At 41.4% G+C, this 21,925-nt stretch overlaps 1 protein-coding gene across 2 annotated transcripts in view; it reads right to left on the bottom strand.

The window, feature by feature from the left end:
• The window catches only part of pappaa (pregnancy-associated plasma protein A, pappalysin 1a), a 118,679-nt gene that overhangs the window by 42,642 nt on the left and 54,112 nt on the right, over positions 1 to 21,925 (bottom strand). The window lies entirely within an intron of this gene.

Here is a 21,925-nt window from a genome sequence, read left to right as displayed (position 1 = left end):
TGTGTGTGGATTAGGGCAGTCACACAATGTTTAAGGCAACACATTCTGCATTCACTCAGTATAGTTGAGTCTATGATATGAAATTTAAATTTTAAGACTTCAACTTTCTTCACACAAGCATTCCATCACCTTAATAAAGTCATGCACATTCGTTTTCCTAAAAGCAGCAGCACTGTTGTGTTCTGATGATGTGAAATTGGCCAAAACTGAAATTGAAACTGAGTGAAAAGGTCAACAGAAATTAGTCCTGGAGAAAATGATTGCGTTACCCGGCCTATTATCAGTACCATGGTTCAGGAAAGATAGTGACTTTGTTAGCCGCAGGATCAGAACATTATAATGTGGGTACTTCAACCAAAAAATCTAATTTGGAAATTAAGGGACGCATGATTTGCAAAATGGTTTTTGAAATGTAAAATGTGGGTATTTGGTATTTATTTTCTTTCTGAATCCTATTACTCTTGTTGTTGCAATGACCTCATTACCCCAGGGGATCATTAAAATCATGTCTAACTGAATATAATTTAATCTAATCTAAAAAGTAAAGCTGCTCCCACTCTGGTTATATGGCTCATAATTTAGATGACAGGTGTGCAGGTCGATAATTCCATAAACACCAAAGCCTTTAATAACCAAGAATCTCAGATTTACTTTAGGAATCATGCTAAAAGTATGCTTAGGATTAAAAGAAGTCCTACCTTAGAGAAGAGTTTTGAAATTTCATACACACACTAATGAAAGAGTGGGACAATTGATGGTTACCTACTCATAGATTACATGCTTTTTCCACATCTTTTGTCAGCTGAAACTAAAGGGTCCTCAGGAAATACTTTAAGCATCCTAAGGCATTCCCTGAGAGATGTAATCCCTGAAACCGGTCCTATGCCTTTCTGCATGGGGAGACCACGTGGGGGTATATTTGTCAAATGCCCAAACCACTGCAACTGACTCTTTCCATGTGGGCGAACATCAGCTTTACTCTTCTGCTGTCAAAGAAGCACCATGTCTGCTGCTTATAACAGCAACCTCATTGGTTTATTACACTACAAAAAGCTTGTGACCATGGATGAAGTTTGGGACAAATAACTCAGAATTCCTCAAGAGTATTCATTCCTCTTCCCATGATATTTACAAGTGCAGTTTGCATTATACCTACCTGCAAAGGACAGCAAGGGCAATGTCCCGCCTTCCTTTCCTGAGTTGTCAAATGGTTTGCCAGAACCTCTTTGAGGCTTGGAAGGCATTTTTCACGGCCTCTTGAAACCCCTCCCGTTCCTGAGTGTTTGCCTCTGCAGCGACTGCAGCTGCGGCCCCCTTCTCCTGATTGTACCTCATCCACTGACTTAGATATGCCAACCAGGCATGGAATCCCTCCTCCTTGTTTCACCATGACAGCTTCCAACACCACTGGTGTCCATCAGCAGGTCCTTGAGCTGTTGCCAGGACAAGTGCAAACTGCCAACTGCCTTCAGACCACAACTCAACTGGCAATTACTTCCACAGATCTAAGACTTGAAAAGGATCCATTCTGACTCCACATACCCAACCTCCACCAGGACACAGGAAAGGCTCTTGGATGTAGCAGCTGAAATTTGACAGGGCAGAGTCCTCAGCTAAACCTTGCTAGCGCATCATCATTACCTCTTAATATTTCTTATGGCCCGTCTAATGCTTGCACAGAAGGCTAACAACAAAGAATCACTCAGTTTCAGGCTGTTGCTCTCACTCACACTTATCCATGTTTTTCAATCATGCAGTTCCTCCAAGAAGACCAGGTACTCTGAGATAGTGTTAGGGTTAGGGTTACACAAACATCACTCAAAGGTCTCAAGCATCTTATGTTGAACAGCTCTGCAGTAGTTGAGGAGCCATCCCTCTTCAATGATCTTGGTGCCAGAACTAGTGCTTTGTGATGAGGTGCAGAGCATCAACACTTGTGTTAGAGGAAAGCCAAAAAGTCAACAATGGCATAAATTCTGTGATGCTGTGAATGCCATCTCAGCAGAGAGTTGCACAGTTGCTGAAATACAATGTAAATGGTTCACTATTAAAAAAAAAAAAGAGAGCCAAAAAAAATGCACTGCCTAAGCCAAGCACTCCTTGGTGATGCATGTAGGAGGACAGGAGAGTTTCAAAAGCCCTGACACCAACAGTTGTTCTGCTGTTGTTTCAATACACTCTCAAATGTCTACATTAAAATATTATTATTTTAATGATCTAATCCTTATAATTACTCTAAAACACAAAATACATTCTAAGTGATAATATATTCATTTGCAATTGGTCAGAGTGCTCTCAATCACTCATAAAATTTCCTATTACCAAGGAGAAAAGCAAAAAGAAGAAAACACTGATGAATACCTTAGAAATCAATGTGAGAAATAAGAAACAATCAGAAGTATGTACATGACTTCCTGCATCTGGCTCAATGTGTGCATTTGCCTTAGTCATAGTCCCAGTCAAGACTACCTTCTCCCCCTCCAACCTTGAACACCACAGCACTTCTCATCCAAACAGTGGAACAGATGGAGATGCCCAAACTGGGAGTATTGTCACACATTAAAACAACATCAATTTCCCCACTGTAGACCAAGCTGTTAAAAGCTATTGCTGCACCATATGACCTTTGTTGCCTATAAGGTCATTGGTCAGACTGTAAATGACACTTTACAGCATATTTACAATCAAGGTTGGGGCTGGGTGGTTGAAATTTAAGTGGTTGAAATTTTAGTGAAATACAACAATACAAAAAACTACAAGTGAAAGTGGTGTCAGCTTTACTGGAAGATATCGACCGTCTTTTTCACCTTGGTTTGTATTTCTCTCACCCTGCTTTGTGTTGGACTGCTTCTTACGTCCTGGCCCACATTGTTATATTATATTATTTAATGTTTCAAATGTGAAATTAGCTCTAAAACTGCCCTAAAATGATAAAATTCCTATATTTGAATGAAATCATGTCATGATCATTCCTACAACACTGAAGAACACATACAATGGGTGTTTTTAGAGAGTTGGAGGGATGTCCTAAATGTATGAATTCATTGAGTTACCACTCAACACCAACTAGTGAAAAACAAAAAAAAAAAGCTGTCTTCATACAGAAAGCTAATTTTGGGGGAATTTCTGTAATTATTGCTTGCATCCACAGAAAAAAACTATCCTGTTTAGTTCACACTAGGGATTTTCTGATGACCACAATGTCAAGCTTTTTCTGTGGCATTGGTCTACCCAAGAATTGTTATTCAGTATGTGAGATTTTCCTCAATAAGTTGACCAACATTATTTATAGTAACTGATGTATCAGTGTTGTTTTTGGAAATGTTGAATGTGAGTTACACAGAACAGAATTGTTACATTTGTTCTCTTCTCAGATGTACTACACAATGTCATCACACTACACATCATCACAAAAACATGATAACTATGAGCCCTGAGACAGAAAATTTACCAAAGAGAATCCACTTTGGGAAGCACTGGGTTAGTTGAGGGGGGGGAAATGGAACAACACACTTTTCCTTACAGCGCACAAGAGCAATTTGGCGCCAAATTCAATCCGCCAAGCAAGACAAGAGCACTCTCCAAGTGTTATTTTTGGACCTTGTTAATGTCTTCTGATACCACATAACTTATTGTCAGTGACAGAAAGGAATAAAATAAAATAAATTAACAATTCAAGATTCAAGATTCAAGATCAACTTTACTATCCCTTCCACAGGGACATTCATTTGGCAGAAGAGATTCTATATTTTAAAATCTGTGTGAGCAAGACATACAAGTATTCACAAGACATTAAAACATAAAACATAAGACATGGGCTAAAATGCTGGTGGTAATATAAAATGTGTCAGTGTTTTTCAGGCTATAAAACTGCATTGTGCAGCATAATAGCTGCAGGGATAGAGGAGTTACTGTAACACTTACTGTAGTGTGTATCCTGTGCTGCATAGACGCCCACTCCCTGACTTACTAAGTTGAGTTGTTTTTTACACATCAGTTCAGAGAAAAGGCTAGCAAAAAGTAGTTAAATGAATAAATACTCCAAACTGGTCATAGTTACCGTCTTATTTATATTGTCCATTCACACTAAATTCATTATTCTGATTTTGCTGACAGCATGTGAAGGCAGCATGATATTCATTTGTTATACTGACCTGGTAACAATTCATGCACAACACAGTCTGTTATTGTAATGTAGAATGTGCCAAAGTAAAGGTGGCAGATATTCATAAATACTTCACAACAGTAGAGGTTATTATGCCATGGCAACAGGTGGAGATAAGCATCGCACCAGAATGCACATTTCTCCTAGCTTGCACAGTGGCAGTGGAGGTAATAATTATGACATCAAGATGGGCGGTATGTGGGGAATGGCTGCAGTGAGGGCTACTCCCACCCAGCAGGGCATATATGAATAAAATGGCTGCTTTAACTATGACAGCATCTTAAACCAGAACAGCAATAAATCTAATGATAACCTAAATAGAGCCGCAATGAAAGGTAAGTCTAGAAACATATTCACTGTTATAGAAATATTGATAATAAACGATAAGGAAGCAAATCCAACAACTTTAAAGAAGCCTGTCAAAAGCTTCAGAAGACAGGAGGGGAAAACGAGGTAAGACAAACAAGTGGGTAAGATGAGCCACCCCCGTATCTAAGTAACCAAAAACAAAAGCAATCATGTGACCACAAGCTAAGAAAGTACAGAACTTGTTTTAATTTCCATGGGTACACAACAACCTGAGGTATATATAGTAACTGTTCTTTGAAATAAATGCACATTTATATTGCAGTAAAATCATCAAATGTAACAAGTGGCTCATGTAACCCCATTTTCTCCAATGATGCCACTCTAAATGGCAAGGGTCAAATTCAGGGACATAAGCCAGGACATATCTGGGGGCACAGAGCACAGGTCAAAGCAAGGTTCAGCTATGGTGCTTTTAATTTGTCTTGTACCTTTATAAAACATAAACAAGTTAGAGAGGCTAGGTAGCTCACATGTTAGGAAGCAGACTGGAGTTTTAGCAGTGCAGCTTTGTACAAGTAACCCATCTGGGAACAGCCGATATCTACCGTAACGGAGAAGTTCAAATATGCAAAAGAGATGACACTTACAAGAACAAAATACCTAAAGCCTAAGAATAGCTACAGCAGGTACAACAAAGGCAGGGAGGATTCAGGCTAGCCTTGGGGCAACCTTTATGGGGAAAGGGAGAGCGATTCGAGAAAAAAGGAAGATGGCTGTGGTGCAAATATATCAACAGGAGGAAGAAGTAGAGTATGCTAAGCGGTATTGCGGGCAAAAATGGGTCAGTGGATAAATTGGGAATGAGTAGAGATGAAGAAACTTGGCTCGAAGAAGTTTGCGGGTTATGGAGGCAAACTGAGTTAAATTCATTATAGGCACAACCTATATGTTGTGCTATCTGTTCAAAATGTCAGGACAAAGTCAAACAAAATGCGGAAATTTGACTGTTCTGTTTTACGTATTGTAAGGAATTGTGAAGCATGTTAGAGATATGGAAGGAAAAAAGAAAGAAAGTAAAAGAAAGAGAAAGAGTGTGCAGGAGAACACTAAGTGGATAAGGAATACGACTAAACTTATTTTCATAGAAATGCAAAGTAGTAGACAAGTGCCGAAAGTAAGACTGATAGATGAACAAAGTGATAAAAGGCTGTGGGGCAATAGATAAACACAGACAAAGGGTAGGGAGGGCAGATACCCAAGGACAGTGAGTTTCGCCCGCTGCCCTGAGCCAGTGAAATGAGACACCAGTAACCTGAGAGCTTTGCTAGAGAGGCTACTGTAAGATCCTGCCACTGTGGCAAAACTGGCCAGGCCAGCTATCTGTCCACATATCTGTCCCCTGGATCTGTCGACGTGACATTTCTGCTCAGAGCTGAGGTGGCAGAAATGACAAATGCAGGTGACAAACACCTGAGACCAGTTGCTGTGAGACATTGACCCCATTTGGGTGTCGCTGTGTACATTTTTTTCATTTCCTTATGAAGTTTTACAATTAAGCACAAGTGGTTAGCCAAACCAGAGAAACAAACATTGTTAAGTGGCCTCTAAGGATAATATTAGTCTGAAAGAAATCGAGTTATTATAAATATGATAGCTAAACCAATAATTCTTTTACTCTGGTCAGTGCGGATTCCCAGAGTCCAAACTTTTTTTCTCAGTCCAGCTCAGTGGTCTGAGTTTGAGACAGTCTGAGTAGCTCTCCATGACTGAAACTTAACAACCAATATGATTTCACAAGACTCTAAGTCATTTCTGCTTATGAATTTAGTCAAGAGGGACTGGTTTTCCATTCCTACCCATATCCTAGCAGGGCAGGTGACAGGCCCTTTTCCACAGGCAAACTGATGACTTATTCATGTAAACACAGGTGGCACAAGCTACACCTTCCTCCATCCCCCTCCTCCTCTCCTCCTCATCCCCTGGTGTGTTTTTCTAACACCCTAATGTTCGAGACAGACAAACACTGCTTGGCACACTACTAACAGCATGCCAAAACCCGTGCCCTCTAACAACGCCCCCCCCCTCTCCACCACCACCACCACCTCCCACTGCCCCCTAAAGCATCAAACCAGTAGGAGGCGATTCACAAGTCTCCCACGGCTTGTTACGCTTCCTTCAGCCTCCTCCCGGTACAATGGCAAGAGTCAAAGCACTCCAAATAGATTCGTCATTCATTTGATTCGCTCATTAAAAGAGTGGGTGAAGGCGGTGGGGTGGTAATAAATTTTTATGCCCCTCCACTACTCCTCCAAGGACCTGCAGAGGGAATGAAAGAATGCATATGTATTTGGTGCATGCAAGTACCTTTGTGCGCACACAAAGACTGTGTAACTGACAGGAATATATAATGTAAATATAAACACGCATGGACAGTAATGTGAGTGTGCATGTGTGCGTGTGTGCATGTGTGGATGCGTGCGTGTGTGTTTCAAGTGGAATCTAAAGGGGCCTTGCATCACTTCAATAATACAACCCCAATAAAAGGCCTAGAAAGGACATAACATATGCAACATTAACAGAAACCCATGTACAAAAGGGGGAGGGAGGACTGCCACTGATTTCATAGTCCGACTTTAAACAAATGAAGAAACAATGAAAGGTACAAAGAAATGAGGAAAGAGAGTCAAGAAGCAATATACATTCATCTAAACTTAGCCCTGTTCTTGTTTGCACTCTTTTAATCTGTTATAGCTATGAAATATACCGCCTGCCAGCATACTTTCAAATGGATTGCTTGATTACAACTACAACATCGCAGCAGGAACTGTTGACAAAAGACAGTCCAAGGAATCTATTATGAAGTCTTTCAGTTAGACAAGGAAAGGGGAGAGATGGTGGCTCAATTTTTTTTTTTTTTTTTTTTTTGTATCTTTCCCAGTTTGGGAATTGAAGAGTGAATGGTTCAAGTAGTTACAAGCATTAAGAAAAAATCGTATTGTATTGTTCATATTATGTAATGTAATATTCAAATTCTGACAATTAAGGATAATACAGTATTACTGCTCCTACTAGTACCACTACTACTACTACTACTACTACTACTACTACAACTGTTACTACTACTACTACTAACAATAATAATAATAATGATGATGATGATAACAATAATGGTCAGTCGTCGTAGGATGTGTGAAGAAGTAGCTGGAAAAGTTTGCTGAACAAATGCCTATAGGAAGATAAGAACATATTATGTAAACACAGAAGAAGAAGAAGAAGAAGAAGAAGAAGAAGAAGAATTTATAGAGCACGTTTCAAAACCATCTTTAACCCTCCTGTCGTGTTCGCGGTCAAATCTGACCGGTGTACAAGTTTTCTCTCCAAAAAATGCAGTTAATTTCATCTGTTTGTCATGAGGTTCCATGACTTTGTTCACACATGGCATCTGAACACATAAAATAAATTTGGAGAATTTTTATTAATTTTTGAATGTTTTATTTAACTTGTATACACCCATCGTGTTCCCGGTCACAAATGACCGGTCATTAGAAATGAATGGGTAAGACTACAATTAGTGTATAAAATAGAGTTAAACACATTCCCACACTCCTTTCCCACACCCCAACATGCAGGTGTCTTTGAGCAGACACAGATGTGTGTGAACACACACACACACACACACACACACGCACACACACACACACACACCTTATAACCCTTTCTGGCTTCCATGGCAACCCCCACGGGAAAGTATCTCTCAGACTTCTTTCCCACACCCCAACATGTAGGTGTCTTTGAGCAGGCACACACACACACACACACACACACACACCTTATACCCCTTTCTGGCTTCCATGGCAACCCCCACGGGAAAGTATCTCTCAGACTTCTTTCCCACACCCCAACATGTAGGTGTCTTTGAGTAGGCACACACACACACACACACACACACACACACACACACACCTTATACCCCTTTCTGGCTTCCATGGCAACCCCCACGGGAAAGTATCTCTCTGACTTCTTTCCCACACCCCAACATGTAGGTGTCTTTGAGCAGGTGCACACACACACACACACACACACACACACACACACACACACACCTTATACCCCTTTCTGGCTTCCATGGCAACCCCCACGGGAAAGTATCTCTCTGACTTCTTTCCCACGCCCCAACATGTAGGTGTCTTTGAGCAGGCACACACACACACACACACACACACACACACAAACACACACACACACACACACATGGACACAGACACACACAGACACACACAACTTTGCCCCTTTTTGGCTTCCATGGCAACCCTCACGGGAACCTACCACGGGAACTGCCAACACCTGTCACCTGACACCTGACACCTGACACCTGTCAGGTGTCAGGTGTCAGGAAGAAGACCCAGCTGAAGTTGTGGTCACCTTTCGGTCCAAATATGGTAATTTTTCCTGGACCTCATCCCCACCTGAGAGGAACGGTCAGCTTCCATGTGAAAATGTCATGAGGATGACTAGCTAAATCATAGTGGTCAATGCTGACGGGAACACAAAAGATGCTATTTTTTTGCCACTATTTAGAAAATTGAAATGTTTTCAAAACAGTGTCCTTGGAAAACATTGAAATGAAGTACTCTGTGATAAATACTACAATATGTTTCATCTGAGTATTTGTTATAGTCAAAATAATATCTATATAATGTTTTTTTCCCTAAAAAACGAATGGTATGATCTCAGGTAAATTAGGCCTACAGCACATACATAGCAAATAGAAGTTCAAAACTTGTCATTTTCACAAGAGCAGAAGTTGATAAAAAGATCTAACACAACATTAGGTGATAATATGTATCATAGTAGATTTATAATCAAATACAATGTTACCGGTCACATGTGACCGGGAACCTCATGAGTGTTAGCCCAAAATGAACAGAATAGGAGGGTTAAAAAAAAAGTGCTTTACAACGAGGTGTAATGTTAAAAGTTATAAAATATAACTGGAAGCCAGACCATGAAGCGTGTAAAGGTTATCAACAAACTATTAAAATGCCAAGATAAATGCTAAGATTCTAACACACAATAATGTAATTATGTCTTCATTCTGGTTGAAAGTCTGGCAGCTCCAATTTGGACAACCTGTAGCTAGGCTGAACTTTTTTGGATTAAGGCGAGTCAAAAGAGTACTGCAGTAGTCCATGAGGCATGAGGACATAAGAGCATGTCTCTGTGTCTTCAAAGCCTTGAATATAACCTTTGTGAGACTCCTCAGCTGATAAAAACATGAGTGGAGTAGCGCTGCAATATGGTGACTTCAAGATTGCAAACTGTATCATTTTGTTAAAGAACAAAGAAATTCCAGGATCTATCTAGATATGTGCTGAGAGCAAAGAGCTGCTAAAATTTATTTGACAGCCAATGTTTCACATCAGCCAGGCAATCATGTAGTGAGCCCAGCAAACTGGAGTCAGTGGGCTTCACTGAGAGGTACAGCTGGGTGTCATCAGCATAGCAATGATAAGAGCTGCCATGATGACGAACAATGTGGCTGAGAGGAAGCATATAAAATGAGAATAAAATTGGTCCCAGAATTTCCCCCTGAGGAACACCATACTGAGGACCCCACAATGAGAGTGGAGGGGCATTGCATGAAGCTGGTGGGTGGGCATGTGTCTCCTAGAAACTACAACTCATGTTGGGTTTTAGAGGCACTTAAGACTGATTACTCACCCATGGACACTACCCAGACCTGGTTGTGGCTGATCTCACTGGTGGTCAGACTGGTAAGAGCTACAAGCTGGCCACTGGTCTCTACCGATGGTAATGGAGGGGGAGCAAGGGCTGAAGGAGGTTCAGCTATCTGGTCATTGTCCAAGGAAACCCTCTTTGTGTGAGGAGCATTGTGAGGAGCGGCTTACATTTCCACTTCTCCCACCACCAAGGACATTAGTCCACTGCACTGCAAGATGTAGAGCAGGCTCGCGGCGAGGACTTAGCCCTGAGCTAACGGGCACAGTGACGGCTGGGGTAGATGTGCCAAACCATGGTAACGCAGTATCCAAACCAGCATTAGTTTTGTTTTGGGCTGCCTCAGCAAGGAAGCTGCCGATTTCTTCATCCTCTTTAATCTGTTAGAGCCAAGAGTTCTGGCCTAAAAGCCCTTAAATTTTCTGGGTGATTTTAATACAGCCCAAATACACAGGAGGAGAGGTAATATGTAGGCATAGAAGCTGGGCAGGAATCCAAAGCAAAACAGTTCAATAAGCAATCAATGTCAGTTTGAATTAATAAATTCACCAAACTTCAGTGGGTAGGCCCAGTAAGCAGACCAGCATGCCTCTAAAGTGAATAACTGGGGTATGGTGAAGAAAAACTTTGAAAATCTGCCCAAACACTGCTACATTGATTTCCCCTGTAATTCAATAAATGCAGAGTACAAAAAGCATAAGATCAGATTGATAAACACAAATTCAGAAAAAAATCTGAAAACTGCTGAAAACAGAGAGATCATCAAATCTGAACCAGAATCCCATGAATGTCATGCTGAAAAGTGGTGGCCTTTGCAAACGGAAGGCCCATTCTGTACAAATCAAAACCAAAATTGCCATGCACCAGCAACACACCCCTTCCTTGCTCACAAGAATACAACAGCCACTATTCAAAGTACATAAATCACGTACATTTTTAACAAAACAACTTTTTTGCCTTCTTTTCCCAGAAAACAGTATCAGCTACACTGAAGATGAATTAAACCCCTAAGTACAAAAATAGTCACACACACACACACACACACACACACACACACAAACACACTCAAACACACTCACTCACATGGTCTTAATTTGTACCAGCTGGCTACATAATATAAGACTCAGACCGGCAGACAACAGCCAACCCCTGGTCTGTAGACACAAACTGGTGTTTGTAAATCACCAATTCAGATAAAAGGAGGGGGCGGGGGGGTCTTGAGCCAAGGGCAGAAAGCAAAGGAGATAAAAGCAATGGGAAAGACAGCATACAATTGTAGGGCTAATTATCCTGAAAATATTTCTATATTGTAAAAATGTTAATTTATGGAAGGAGGCAAAACAAAAAACTTAGAGGGGAGGAAAATTGACAAAGCTGGGGAGAGGGAGAGAGACAGAGAGAGGGGGAGAGGGAGAGAGAATAATGAGAATAATAATGGGTCTAATTGCATAATGTACCTCGACCACAGCCGTTCCCCTTGTGGTGCAGGGTTGGTGCCAGGGTGAAGTTAGGTCACCTCTGCAGAGGGAAGCCTACACACAGACTTGCATACAGACACCCACAAAGACACAACAGCAGTCACACACACATATGGTACACCCACCTTGACTAGGATAATGATGATACTGCCTCCAAAATTTCAAAATGTCCTATCTGAGACTCAAATCAACAACACACAGACACAGCCACACACACACACAGACACAGCCACACACACACACACACATACACATACAGGCCAGATGGTCTTGAGAGGCTGTTGGGCCCCACGGACACTTAAGGCCCCACTGTAAGTCCTTTCTTTAGCACCAAAACCAGCCAATCTTAGAGGACAGCCCGGCGCCCGTAGGGAGATCTCAGATTCACTATAGACTTTTCTGCCGCTGTGTATGCTTTTCTCAGCCCTCATCACTTTGCATCAAACCGAGCATAGTGCAAAAAAGCACGACCTTAGGCCATACGGGCTCAAAGCAATGTGATCTTTCTAAACGTGTTATGTCAGTGGCTGTGACTCAGCTTGACATTGATTTTACACTGTATGTTGAATTCTGGTTAAAGGACGTCAGCTGCCTCATGTCAAGCCATAATGGCCATACTATATTAAACACACTTATGGGAGGTATGCTCATAATGTTTTTAATAAAAAGCATGTGTCAAAATGGGCTACAACTCCCAACAAAAATACTACCACAATTTTATTGCTAGAAAATGCTTACACGTTTTAACAACAACCTTCCCCGGAGTTATGATGTTATTAATGTCATTAATTCATTTAATGCATTAACACATTTTTCTGTCAACATAAGTCTTCACAAATCACATAGCAAGATGAATTCTGTATCTTGAACCGCTACGTAGTTATTCAAGGTATTGTGTTCACAAGAATGTGTCTGCATGTAGTGAGCCATAAAAAAAAAAAATCCCTCTCAGATATTGTTATACTGTTAGATATCATCAATTTGAGATGTTCACAGACATTATGTTTCCTAGACTATCACAGCAACAGGTTTAATTTCTGTGTATAAAAGCACTGGACTGCCTCTGTTGGCTCTCATATCTGTGTGCAGGTCTTTTAAATACTGATAACAGCTTTTAAAATAAAATAAGTAGGATGTTAAGCAGGGTGACATGCACTTCCAGTGCATAATCAATTATGCATTTGCTCAATCAACGAAACAGTCAATCAGTCAATCAACCAATCAATCAATCATCACTTTCATAAATTTAGTGCAACAGACTGAATCATTCATTCACTTTGTGCGATCCGTCCATCCATTCATTCAGTTTATTCCTCTCAGTGTGACTACTGGTTTATTGGGAGTCCAGGGTACCTGCTGAGCCTTACAGAGTTTATTGTTTGTTTATGAGACTGTTGTATAACTGTGTGAGGCAGTGACCCAGTTTGGTCTTTGTGGATTTGTGGAACTTTTGGACACAGACATGTACACACACAGAAAACAATTTTCTAAGTGAATATTTCTCATGTCGCAGCACCTCCTAAAACGTTTATTTCCACCAAAAGACTTTCAGTAAACAACTGCTTGGCCCTCCTTTTTCTTTTTCTTCTTCTTCCCTCCACCCCCCCGCCACCCCCCCTCCTTCTTTGTCAAAAGCATATATAAAAATTTGAGGTTTGTGCATGGGCAGCAGGAGTGAGCATCTGTGAGGCATTTGTGGAGAGAAAGAGCAAAAAGAGAGAGTCCAGTATGAGGTTCCAAGCACCATCCCATGGTTTACCGGAATGCTGGTGAGCGCCTGTTGCGTGAGGTAATGTCCTGTCACCCAGCCCCACCCATGCCCACTGAAGCTAACAGTCTCATTGGTCCAGGGCTACTGATGGGCGACTTCCATGGCCTACTGAGAATAGGGCTGTAAAAGTTAGCGAGTGAGCAAAGGCAGGCAAAGCGATCTTGCAGTTTACCTATCCTGATCTCATCACACAGACATGAGTAGTAACTGGGTGGTAGAAAACACAGACCGCAAGCTAATGTATAGGGATTGGTGGGCTATAATGCCAGCAAGTTGAACACAGATGGAGCTGCGGACAACATAAATGTCCCTCGGTCAATCACCCCCAGTGTTCAAAACCAGAGCCAAAACCCAGCAAATTAACAGTTCCAGAATGTCTTCGGGGGTCATCAGTACCATGACAAAATGCACCAGACCCAATGAGGTTTCCACATGGCAGCACCATAATAGTAATTGAAATGGGACAAGTTAAAGGGAAAAAGGAACACCATCTCAGAGGTTTCAGTTTAATGTTACCACACGCTTATGTCACTGGCACTGCGCCTGACGAGGGCTGTGTGGTTTGGGGAATGTTTGTGAGAGAGAGTGCCAGGGAAACGTGCCCTTCCTTTGCCTGCCGAGAGCAACAGCTCTGCTACTGTATGGGGTTTTGTTTTTGTGTGCATGCGTGTGTGCTTGGCATGTGTATGCGTGTTTGTGGACGTGTTTGTGTTTCTGTGCATGCATATTTACATGCATCTATGTGTAAATGCGCGGATGTGTTGTGCAGTGTGTGTATCCACCATTTAAGTGTACATAAACACACTATGCTTTTTTGGGATCTGGGACAAAACCGGGCCAATGATTGTTTCCTTGTTTTTACGAGCCCGAGTCATTACTCTCTCTTTCTCTCTCTCTCTCTGTCTCTCCCTCTCCCTCTTCAGTGCTAATCATTTCTTACCTGAAAGAGAGTATACGAGGGTTTTTTCAATGCACGCCCCATGCCTGTGTATTTGTTTTACAGCCAAGGCTATAAGTGAGGTGGGTGGACTTCATATGTGGGCAATTTCTTGCAGCGTGAGAGGACTAAAATGTTATCCCTTCTGTTGCTTATGTATAATTAAGGGGAGAGTTCTCCAGGGGTGCCCAGGGGTTGCGTCAGAGATTGCCTGGGCAGCGGCCCTCCCCAGAGAAATCACCTGGCTTGCTGTTTGATGTTAAAGTTTGAATGCACACACACTCCCAGCTACACACAGGTAAGTGAAGGCAAGCAGTCATGAGTCTGCACAAACACATGAACAGACACACACACAGGTTAGTTGCTAGGGCCAGTTCTCCAATCCAGTGCCCCCAGAGCAGGTTGAGCTGGCTCACCATATTCCATGGTGTGTTAGTGGGGGAACATTATGTTCTGCTCCACAAAGACAGCAGTAGTACATTTCAATCCCCTATGGACCTGCCCTATAATCCTGCATGGAGTCAGCTGTGTGTGCATGTGTGTGTGTGTGTGTGTGTGTGTGTGTGTGTGTGTGTGTGTGTGTGTGCGCACGCGCGCCTGTGTGTCAGCTTAGTCATAAAGAAGAAAGGAAAATCTTTTAAATAGATTTAAGCTACCTTACTGTACTCACAGGTAACCCTGAAATAGAGGTCTTCCACAGCATTTTGTCACAGGCTGAGTTTTGATATATAGCTGTCACTTAAAAAGGGAAAATCCCAAAAATGAATGCAAGGCAACCATTAAACCTGGCTGGAATGATACTGTTTTGTTTTTAGCATTAACACTTCTGAATTCCAAAACTGCCTTCATAACACCGTACATTCTTGAGTCCATATGGTATTTTGATTAGATCAAACTGCTCATTTGGGGTCATTTAAGTTATGGATGGCTAACAAGGGTGTTTTTGGGCTGGTGATTTCTACTTTCACAATCTTTCTCTCTTCAGTGATGTGCTTTCCTTATGAATGTAGTACGACTGCCAGTCAAACAAAACGTTTCCAGAGAGCTCTACCTCTGGTTACCACCAGCACGCACTGCTCATTAAAGGTGAGCTTAAATTACTGTACTGTCAATCTGACAAGCAGCCGCTACTAAGAACAGTAAGGCTTAAGACAGTAGCAATGGGAATAAAAATAATCTGGTAGCCATGCAAAAATTAATGTATCATATAGTAATAATTATGCACTTTATATATTGGCAAACTAAGCAGATTCTGTTTAATTATTTATTATTATTATTATTGTTTATTTATTTACATGTGTACATGTAATATGTTTGTTCATTTTATGTACGCAATCTGATGCAAATAGAGAACAAGAGAACGGAGACTGAAATATTCTTAGTTGTTTTCTCAGGGCATAGTGTCATGTTGGGAAAGATTAAGCAATCCTCGCTGTGGTCAGCTCCTTCAAACTTTTTGAGGCATATCATAGGAGAGTTGAGGTTACATGGCGTCATAGCCAGGGTGCCATCAGGACAACAATGCCATGTGCCAAATAGCAGTGTGCAGGAGATGGACTGAGGCCGGATCATGGGGGTTCAGCTATGTTAGTGGGCTTGTACATCACCTCCTGGGCTTGGATACTAGCAGCCACAGGTTGCCATTGGAGGGAGTCCAAGGAGAGTTGAATCAAGGGTAACTGGACTTGTTTGTGGATTCTTTTCATTTCACTTATCATCCAAGAGGCCTCTTCAGTTCTGACCGACTGGCGGGGAGTCCCGTGTATTTAACCTGCATGGAATCGTTATCCGGTTCATTGCCACCACTGGCTCGTTAGTGCTCCTCCCTGTTGTGACGAGCATCATTAGAGTCCGTGGAGTCACCTGAGACCAGGAGTAACAGCGGCTGTTTGGGTCACAAGAGGCCAAGAGTGAATGGTTCAATTTCCTGGGAAGGGATGACAGAAGATCAGCACGGTAGGTTGGGGATTAATGGTGTCTAAGACCTCCCCCTCTGCTGAGAGAAGGCCTCTCTGTCCTCCCTTCCCAAAATATCAGTGTTATGGTCTTCAACAGAGTGTCCCTTTTCCTTCAGGTGCAGGTAAACTGCTGAGTCTTGACCTGAGGAGCTGGTCCTCCTGCACTGAGCGATGCATTTGTTTAAAGGCTGTTTAGTTTCCCTGATATAGGTCTGTGCATTCCTTGTTGCAACAGACTGCACACACTAGATTTCTCTCCTTGTGTTTGGGTGTGCGGTCTTTTGGGTGGATCAGTTTCTGTCTCAGTGTCTTGCTGTGTTTGAAAAACACAGGGATACGGTGCTTGTTGAATCCTCCTGAGTTTCACAGATACTCCAGGCACGTATGGGATTACGATGTTGTAAATGATTTAAAATATATATGTATACCAGTGAGTAAATGTTCAGTAATGTCCCCTGGGTGTTACTTGGGAAGCTGCATATTAGCCTATCAGTGGTATGTGGAGTGCGCAGAGGCTGTGACACTTGATTTCTACAAATAAGTTCACGTGCACTTGATCGGCACAGGGCTGTTGTGACTGGATTTGCCTGCTGGCTAAGAAAAGTGAGAATAGCAGACATTATGCAGAGATGAGGATCATTCTGATCCCATGAATGTGTATTTCATGCTAAGAGCTTAAATACGATTTTCATTCTGTCCCTGGTGGGATCACTTTATGTTTATGTTTTTTGTTTATGCATCATTCCAGCATTCAAGTGATTGCATGATGGAAGAGGTTCCAGCAATATGTTTAATTTGTATAAACCCTTACAAATGTAACCAAAGCATTTAAAGCTAAAATGATGTCAATAGATCAATATGTAAACAATGCTACAAAGACATACCGACAGAAGGGAGCAAACACATCAAACTTAAAGACCATCAGCCCAATCTACATGAAGTATTTCAAGAGGTTGGTAAAAGCGTCTATTTTCAACTTCACTGAAGCATTAAGCATTTGCCATGAAAATGTACACTGTTTAACGTTAGCCAGCACATTGGCCATTTTTAGCTACACAAAACTACATAAAACTAATCAGCCTACCTGAGTAACAGAGTTGGGTCTCACTTGAAAAATACTACTCACTAGTAAACAGCGTGAGATGCTGTTGTGCAACCCTGCATACTGTATCAAACTTAGAGGCGTTAGTGATAAAACATGCAAAAATGCCATTGTTTGGATCTTATCCGTTTATTTTTTCCTATCTTTTTCTGTCCATCTGTCAGTTTTTTAGTCAGTTTCCTTCATACCCCACCTGATCTGCCACTTCATTTCATCCATTACATGCAGTATCTTTCCTCTTCTGTTTCTTGTTACTTTTTTTGCTATGCTTTGTACTTTGTTACAAGTCTGTTTCAGCAGCCCAGCTGAACCTTTTTGCATCCTTTTTCATTTATCAAAAATACCTCTTCACCATTCTCTCATTCCGCATATTCTGTCTTTCCCTCCTTCTTCTCCTTTTCTTACTTCCCAGCATACCGCCTTTTCATATTAGCCAAACACAAGACAATATCATTTGTGCGCCTCTTCAATCCAACTTCCATTCTGGATTAAGTTACCCTTTGGCAGCAATTACTGCATATTAAACTGTCCAAAGGAAGACAAAAAAAAAAAAACCTGACTAATGAAAACCAAAAAGAGCAGAGCATACTCCCCAAATCACCTCAACTCCCTGTTGTAGTAGCTTCCTCCCTCCCTCGCCAACACAAAGCAACAAGTGAGTGAGATTCAGAGTGAGATTCATACTCCACGGCCCAAAAATATGTCAGTCTTGGCAAGATGCAGTGGAGATTTACATTCTACAAGGTGGACTGCAGGCTGTTGTGCAGCTGTGTACAACAGTGCTTTACATTATATCTATATCTATATCTATCTATCTACCTATCTATGTAATATATCTATCTATCTATATATATTTGGGCTGTCAAGTGATTAATTTTTTAAACCACATTAATCACAAGGTAGTCATGGATTAATCATGATTAATCACATATTTCAAATGTTTAAAATGACTTGCGTGCCTGTCCCTTTCCCTGTTGCATAACTAGTGATTTTTTTCAGCCCGTCGTCTTCACCATCAACGCCAACATCAGTTTTGCTGTGTTGACAGATTTGCCCCTTACACACAGTTGTGGTGTGTGTAAAGGGGCGATGAGTGATGAGGATGACTTCCTCTTTGAAATATATGAATTTAACCGATATTATTCACTCTTCATCTGTTTTCTGTGTGACTGCGGCTGGAACGTTGGTGAGCAACTGGAATCAGTGCTGAAGGAGTGCAAGATAAATATCAAAGTTGCTCTGGGACTTCTGAGATATAAGCTACTAAAGCTATAAAGACCAGAGATTTGTCAGAAGTCTTAAATTATGTTCTTAGTGCTATGTACCTTTACTTAAAGGAAGGTGAGCGTTATTTTCAATTTCACTCTGACAACAATCAATGTGGAATGAGACAAAAATCTCGGTACTGTAGCACATTTAATAATAATTCTGCTGAGCATAGATGCACAACACACAGACATGGAGACATGGAAAGGCCAGTAGTGTGTCTTCTGAGCAGAAAATGACAGGACACTTTATAGAGCAAAGTGTTTGTTCACATTCCAATCGTTATCTATCTTCTTTGCTAATCTTTCCACCCGCCAGCCTTTCTTTCTTGCCACTTGCGTATTAAACCTGTCACTCCCTAATATTTTCCCAGCGGCTCCCTCCCTCTCTGGCCTTGAGTAGAGGAGCAGTGAGCAACTTTCCCACAGAGATCACACGTATGTATTCGGCTTCAATGTCTATGTATCACACGACTAAAGTTAAACATGGTATAGGTCATACATGGCTAATGATTAAAAGTAAGCAAACATATATGATTCAGGCTTGCGATTGGAGAAAGACAAAAAAAGCAGGAAAATATATAGCGGTGCAGATGCCTCCCGAAGCTCATAGCTTTTCCAGACAGCCCATTTTCATTCCCAGGTTGTCAAATACCGACGCTCAGTCACGCCCCTTTGGCATCCTTTGACGTAGTATAAAGAGCGAAAAGGTCTGTGTAGAGACAAGGTCAGGGTGGATGGCAGGTGCAGAAGACATAGAACTTTCTCGCACAAGACCTGAGTTCAATTCCCATTTGAGACGGGATGCTCTTGAAGTAAGACATCCACTTTGTTAAGGACATCTGCTTTGCTGAAGCGAGACAGTTTTGGAAAAGTGAGACGCATCTAACTACAACTATGTGGTTTTAGTTAACCTACCCTAGTACCCTACCCTTTTCCCAACCTTAAGCAAGTGGTTTTGGTGCCTAAACAACAACAACAACTAACAACTTTCTAAAATGGTGCGTACAATTCCCCCATGTTGTTGACTTACATCTCATTCAGTATAAATGCACTATAAAGTGTCATTTAGCATGGCAGTTAAAAAGCTGAAATGAAAAGAGAACAATGGATAAATGGATGTAGAACTCTTAGTGTTTTTGTCTCTGTGTATGTTTTACAGTAGATGTGTATCTCTGAGTACTCCCCTACACACACACACACACACACACACACACACAACACTTCAGGTTCCATGTGGGTACTACTGTAGAGTCTCTCTCTCTCTCTCTCTCTCTCTCTCTCTCTCTCTCTCTCTCTCTCTGCAAGTGCCTTCTCCTTAGCTATGCTGTTGTTGCATTCATGCATCCGGACAGATCACTATCACTGCCTCTAGTAACCCACTACCACACACACACACACACACACACACACACACACACCACTGTCTTTAGAAATACACAGTGCAAGTCTGATACTAAGGAAATGCAGGATTTGTTTACTAGATCAGAAGGATACACGTGCATTGTGCATTGATTGTGCATTTTTTGTACACAATCCCTTCTTACCCTTCCAGACAGACAGATAGCCACACACAGACGTACACACCCACAGACAGACACAGACTATATGGGACAATGTACTGATGATTGGTGGTAATGACTTTGAAATACAGTTGGGTTTCAGTGCTTTACAACTGATATGATATGATATGACATTATATTGGAAATAGTTCTCATGTGTTTTCAAGTTTTGAGCCAGTTAAGTAGCCAAGTGTTTAATGTGTTTACTTATTATTATTATATTACCTCATATATCTCAAATATAGCATAAATTCAATAACAAAACAAACACAACCTCTTTACTATATTAATTATCCTTTGTTGATCTTCTGTATCTTTTGTTTATAACCTTCATCAAGGTCTCAGAGTTCACTACCATTTTTCCAAAAACAAAGAAAGTAATGCCTCCTTGATTGTAGTTGACTAAACAGATAGTGACGAATCTGTCCACCCAGAAAAGGTTCAGCTCAGTTCAACTTTTGGTCTGTCAACACAGATGGAAATCTGAGAGAAACAGACATGTTATCAGCCCTCTCTGGACATTGGACAACCCTCACTGAAAATGGATTGAAAATGACATGTATGGACAGAGCAGATCAGTCCTGCTGCTCCCTCTGATTCAATAGCTGCAAACAGGTTCAAGAATCACTGACAAGTGAAAAACAGATCCTAGTTTTTAACAAGCCAAAAATAGCCAAGCAATCTCAGCAGCTCTGACACCCAAGAACTTTAGAGTTTCTAGTTATCATGGGAAACTAAAACATGCCTCTCACTCACACACACACACACACACACACATATAAATATAAAAATGCACATACACCAACACCAGAGAGACAATAATGATACATATTGTGGGATTAATGCTGGAAAGAACGTGGTTAACCAGGAACTGTAACTCAAGAAGAGAACTTTATTGTCATTTTGGCTTTGTGCCGTGGAGACGGATACTGTCTGTGGAGTACGGCTGGCTGGGATCAAAGGACAGCTCTACATGCCAAGTCTCCAAGATGGAATGAGGGATCTTCCCCTGTCTCTCCATTATAGATCAAGTCAGGTAGAAGAACCTGTGTACTCTGACTGTAGCAGTGGTAGTAGTAGTATCTTGGTCAGTGTCACTATACTGAAACATAAGGATTATTTTAGACAGGCTGTGACTATGACTGTGTTGTCTTTGCTGTAGTGGGGAGGGTTTTGAGTTCAAATTAAACCGAGAATAACACCATCGATAACTTAGCATTGGTAGGGTCAGCATGGGTGCTAAGGTCAAAGGTGAGGATCCATAAAGAGCAACCTAAACCTACATTATGGACTCAAATTAAAGCAGACTCATTACACAGAGATGGAAGTCACTTGCAGATACACACCACCAAGTCTTGTCTTCATTAAATCTCTGGCCATCAGGACCCAGGATAAAAGATCAAGACTGCAGAGGAGGGAACTGTGCACCTCTTATTCATAATAAAGTAATTTCTGTCAGAAGACTCTTTTCACGTATGACATAGATATGGCTTACAGCATGCAAACCTACCATGTACAGCACCAACTGCAGGTTGGAGTTAACTGTACCACTAACCTGCAAAATCAGTGGATTAAACTGAATTAAACATCACATTCAGATGCCTCTGTAACCACTGGCTTCAAAGATGTCATCAGAGTT

This window comes from Myripristis murdjan, chromosome 12 (assembly GCF_902150065.1).
Source record: "Myripristis murdjan chromosome 12, fMyrMur1.1, whole genome shotgun sequence".
NCBI classification, from domain to species: domain Eukaryota; kingdom Metazoa; phylum Chordata; class Actinopteri; order Holocentriformes; family Holocentridae; genus Myripristis; species Myripristis murdjan.
Note: the sequence above shows the minus strand (reverse complement) of the source record. Positions and strands in the feature narration are given on the sequence as shown.